This window comes from Nicotiana tabacum, chromosome 23 (genome assembly GCF_000715075.1).
Source record: "Nicotiana tabacum cultivar K326 chromosome 23, ASM71507v2, whole genome shotgun sequence".
Taxonomy (NCBI): domain Eukaryota; kingdom Viridiplantae; phylum Streptophyta; class Magnoliopsida; order Solanales; family Solanaceae; genus Nicotiana; species Nicotiana tabacum.
Window position 1 is genome coordinate 101,175,727 of NC_134102.1, and position 4,803 is coordinate 101,180,529.

The following is a 4,803-nucleotide window of genomic DNA, read 5'->3' on the forward strand; positions in this document are numbered from 1 at the left end:
AGTATTAGATTAATGATTACAAACTCTAAGTTCATGAGATATAAGTTGACGCTTTTGATAAAGAAACATGAATAGTTATAGGTTTGGGTTGTTGATTGTTGATTTTTGGTTAAGTGTGTTGTTTATCTTATGGGTGATGAATAATGATATTGATTATAAGCAATTTGAGATTTTAGAATTTATCTAGGAGCAAGAGAGTGTGTTATTGGGTATAGAAATACCATTAATGAGGGCTATGAGGCTTTACGCCCGTAAGATATTTGATAAAATGCCTAAGTGACCAAAACATGAGTATTATTGCTAATATGGAATCCCTTTGACTTGTATTGATATAGATTAAAGTTGAAAGGGTTGTCGAATATTGTATTACTCGCAAGAGCAGGAAGTTAAGGTATGTGATATGTTTGAGAATGTTAATGATTCTCCCAACACTACGTTTCTTTTACGATGTTACTAATTGCCTAAGAAATATAATTATGCCTATTTCCATTAATAGTTGCAGAACTTCTATTCTCTAGCTTCGTAACTCGTTCATGACTTTCATTCTGGACGTTGTGAGCTCAGTGCGTAATCAATATAGACTTGGGTTTGATGCCCATGAGTCTCAGTCTAGATTACTCAGCATGTCATAAACAGTTGAAGTTTCAATTTTCATAATCAGTCCATGAATATATGTCTCTAGGGGTGGGCGTCGGTCGGTGCGGTGCAATTTGCAAAAAGTTCTTCGGTGTTCGGTTATTGATTTGGTGAATAGACAATCGAACCAATATAACTTCGGTTGGTTCGGTGTTTGAAACTACGGTTCGATTGGTTTTCAATTTTTGTTTGATAGATTATTTTCCTAGTTTATCAACATTAAGCATATATTAATTACACACCGTAAGTGTTTTGTAATGTTCCTTTCGTTGATAAAATATAGAATCAAGTAAGCTAGCTCTTTCTTTTACTATATGTCATGGGCAATCTTCTTTATATTTGAATCACTTTTGTAAAACAATTGGCTCTAGCCACTGTTGCTAACCTTGTATTTTATGACCTTAAAACCATCAAAATAATAAATCTTTTTACAAGGTCATTTTGGATTAAAACTAGCTTAACATAAAAATAGCTAGGTAGGCTACCACAATCATGTATTTGCTTCTGAAATTTGAAGGTTCACTCCAGAAAAAACATTAAGGACCAACTACTGCACTGAAGAAGTAATATTCAATAGTATTGTGATCTAAACAAGTAATATTCTCTACATAAGTGACTTTTATGATTTATAGAACAAAATACATAATGATTTCAACATAAATACTAGGCAGAAACATTTGATCAAACAATAACTGGGCAGAAACGTTTTCATCCATCAAAACTCCAACACAATATATGGCAACTTAAAGTCTTAAATACATAATAGTGACTATCACAAAAGCCATAATAAGTCTAACAAAATAGTGACTATCACAAAAGCCACAAAATAAGTTTGGTAAAAGGTCACCAAATAACACCAAGTGCTACAACCATACTTAAATAGTTAAATACGAATCTCCAACCTTAGATGAAGGAGGAGACACTTCTTCTTAATATGTTTCATTAAAGAAAAAGTTCCATTAACCTTCGGATTAAAATTATAAATTCGACTACAATGAATGCACTTAGCTTTGCGCCCTTCATTTTCTTTAACAATCTCAAAATGTTCCCAAATAGGCGATCTAGCTTTACGATTGCGAGGCATGGTTGAACCTACAAATTAAAAAAAGATTACAAGTTAAATACAATCTTTTTAACTAATAAATAATAAAAAGATATCACAAAACAAGCGAATCTTTAAACTTACCACTTAACTAACTTGCATTCCTTTCAACAATGCAAGTTTCTCTTTCACTATTTGCCATATATAAAGATTATTTAACAAAGTGTGTCATATAACATAATCAAATTATTTTGCACTAAAAATCACATTAAACACAAAAATCTTACAAAGTTCAAATTATTCAAGAAACTTCAATTCTTCTTCAATATTAATAGGAGTACCCTCGCATCTAAACCAATCTTGAACACAAACAAGACTTTGCACCAACCGAGGAGTCAATGAACTCCTAAATGAAGCAAGAATACGGCTACCGGTGCTAAATGCACATTCTGATTCCACACTAGAAATTAGAATGGTCAATACATCACGAGCTAGCTCAAAAAGAACAGGGAATCTAGGTGCATTAAGTTTCCACCAATCTAAGATTTTAAAGTCATCAGAGTCACTTCTTTTGTCTCTTTAATTGAAGCTTTGTTCTCACTTTTCTTTCTCATACTCCCACTCCCACTAGATGTATTAGATGTGTCATTCGATGAAGTATATGTAGATGAAGATGATTGAAGATGATATCCTCTTGAATATATTTGTTGATACTCTCCAAACAAAGAAGCCATATAAGCCTCCACTTCAGCAGTTATTTTCTTTCCTTCTTCATCTCCAAATATTTTCTTAAGTGCAAAACCAACATACTCCAATTTATTAAGGGGATCTAATACATAAGCAATAAATATTATTTTATTCATCTTTTTGGGTTCACCCCAATATTTCTTAAACTTTTCTTCCATCCTCTCTGCCATCTTACTTAAACTAGTATCTTCACTTGCCAAACAAGCTTTCAAATGATTATCAAGTTCACTTATATCCTCAAAATAACAATTAGAAGTGACATAACGTGAACCTGAAACTTTTTCGGTGAGCTCATGAAATCTTTCAAGAAATTTTATTACATTTCTCACATTCACCCAATCATCACATTCGAGTGGACCTACAATTTTCCCGTCTTCACAAATATGAGAATAAAGATAAGTAGAAAATCCATCATAAAAACGATGAAACTTATCAAAGGCCTTCTCAAAATATTTTGCGCTGTATCCAACATCAAGTAGGTGGAATTTCACCTAGTAGGAACATCTAAACACAATATTTTGTTACATTCTACCTCTTGATATGCACAACACTCCTTAAACTTTAAGGTCCTTTGAGGTGATGATCTCACATACCTCATAATTTGTCTAACACGTTTAACAAAAATATCGATTTCTTTTAAAACATCTTACACAATTAGATTAAGTATGTGAGCCCAGTGGCGAAGCCAAAAAATTTAAAATGGGTGTTTAAATTTTGAACACCTTTTGCCAGGGGGCTATACAAGGGTGTTCAAAGTCTATTTTTAATCAATAACAAGTAATATTTTACATTATACGTAATATAATTTTTCGGCGAAGGGTGGTCAGTTGACCACCCTTGGGCCAACATAGCTTCGCCCCTGTGTGAACCATGCACCTCGCATGAAGATGCTTACCACTCATCGAATTAGTTTTCCACATATTTAATTGTTTAGATATTTCTTTGACCGTTACATCATTGGAAGAAGCGTTATCAACCATAACAGTGAATACCTTGTCTAATTTTCATTCAAGAAAACAACTACCAATAACTTTCGTCATTTCATCACCCGATAGGGATAAAATTTAGCATTATTTTATACAATACCCAATCTCTATCAATAAAGTGACAAGTCAGACACATATAATTTATTCGTTGTAATGAAGTCCATGTGTCGGTGGTAAGGCAAATTTTTGGTTTTACATCTCTAAAATTCTTCAATAGTTTGTCTTTCTTCACCATAAACTTTAAAACAATCTCTCGTAATACGAGAAGGAACATGAAACAAAAGTTGGGCGGTACTCATGAACTTTTTAAAGCCTTTCTTTTCAACAAAACTAAAAGGTAGTTCTTCTGTAATTATCATCTCAACTAAAGCCCTCCTAACTAGTTCTTGATCAAATTTTTATAGCACTCCCACCTATGCTTGCCCATCTATTTCGAAAGACAATTATGTTTGAGTACTATCAACAACATTCTTCGGCATTTTTGGACACTTCTTTAAATGAGTATTCAAGGATGTTGTTCCATTCAATCGTGAATCGACCTTATAATCACGACCACAATATTTACACTTTGCTCTATCAGCTCCATTTCCATCTTTAAATTTTTTAAAATGATCCCAAGCTTCTGACCTAAATTGTATAGATTTTCATTTTTTTGGACCTTGACTAGTTTCAACTGAATTTGTAGGTGAAGAAGTAGGCTCATTTTGGTTGAATCCACCTCACTTACTCTACTTTCAACTTCTGCCATATATAGAAAAATGAATGTAAAGAGAATTAAAAAAATGTAAACACTGGAAAATGAAAACTAAGTTTAAGTCTCTAACGCCAATAATATAATGGAGTAGAGCATTAGAACTCTTAGAAGTTAGATCTTGCAATTTCTATTTCAACACTTGAAAAAAAAAATTACCAGTAGAAGAAGAAGAAGAAACAAGGGATTGGCAAAGTGCAGACTAAGCAGTGGCCAACGGAGTAATAGTGAAGGTCGGCGGATCAGCGACAATAGGACACGGATGAGCAGCAGTAGACGTAGTCGGCAGTTGGAAGTCGGAACTCAGAAGCCAAAAGTGAAGTGAAATAGTGAACCCTAACTAATGTTAATTACTATTTACTTATTTACTTGTTAATGATAATTGATAATAAGGCCACTAGGTCCAAACTCCAAATTGGGATTTTGAAAGTCGTCCATAGTCCATATGTTCCGGCCCATATTAGTAAATACTATATTTCATATTGAATAGTTTGGTTTTTCGGTTAACCGAATAACCGAGGTACCAAAATCGTAAACCGTACCAAACACCAAAAATTAATAATTTATAAACCATACACTGACCGAGTAACCGATTAAACCGAAATCGAGCAATCAAAATTTACGGTTCGACCGATTTTTTT

General features: G+C 33.2%; 1 long non-coding RNA gene across 1 annotated transcript; it reads right to left on the reverse strand.

Moving 5' to 3' along the window:
- Nucleotides 1–1,329: 1,329 nt before the first annotated feature.
- LOC107832699 (uncharacterized) lies at nt 1,330–4,574 on the reverse strand. Its single transcript, XR_001658623.2, has 2 exons — nt 4,322–4,574; nt 1,330–1,728 (listed from the first exon to the last, which is right to left on the reverse strand). It is a non-coding gene; the product is annotated as an uncharacterized LOC107832699 (long non-coding RNA).
- Nucleotides 4,575–4,803: the final 229 nt, after the last annotated feature.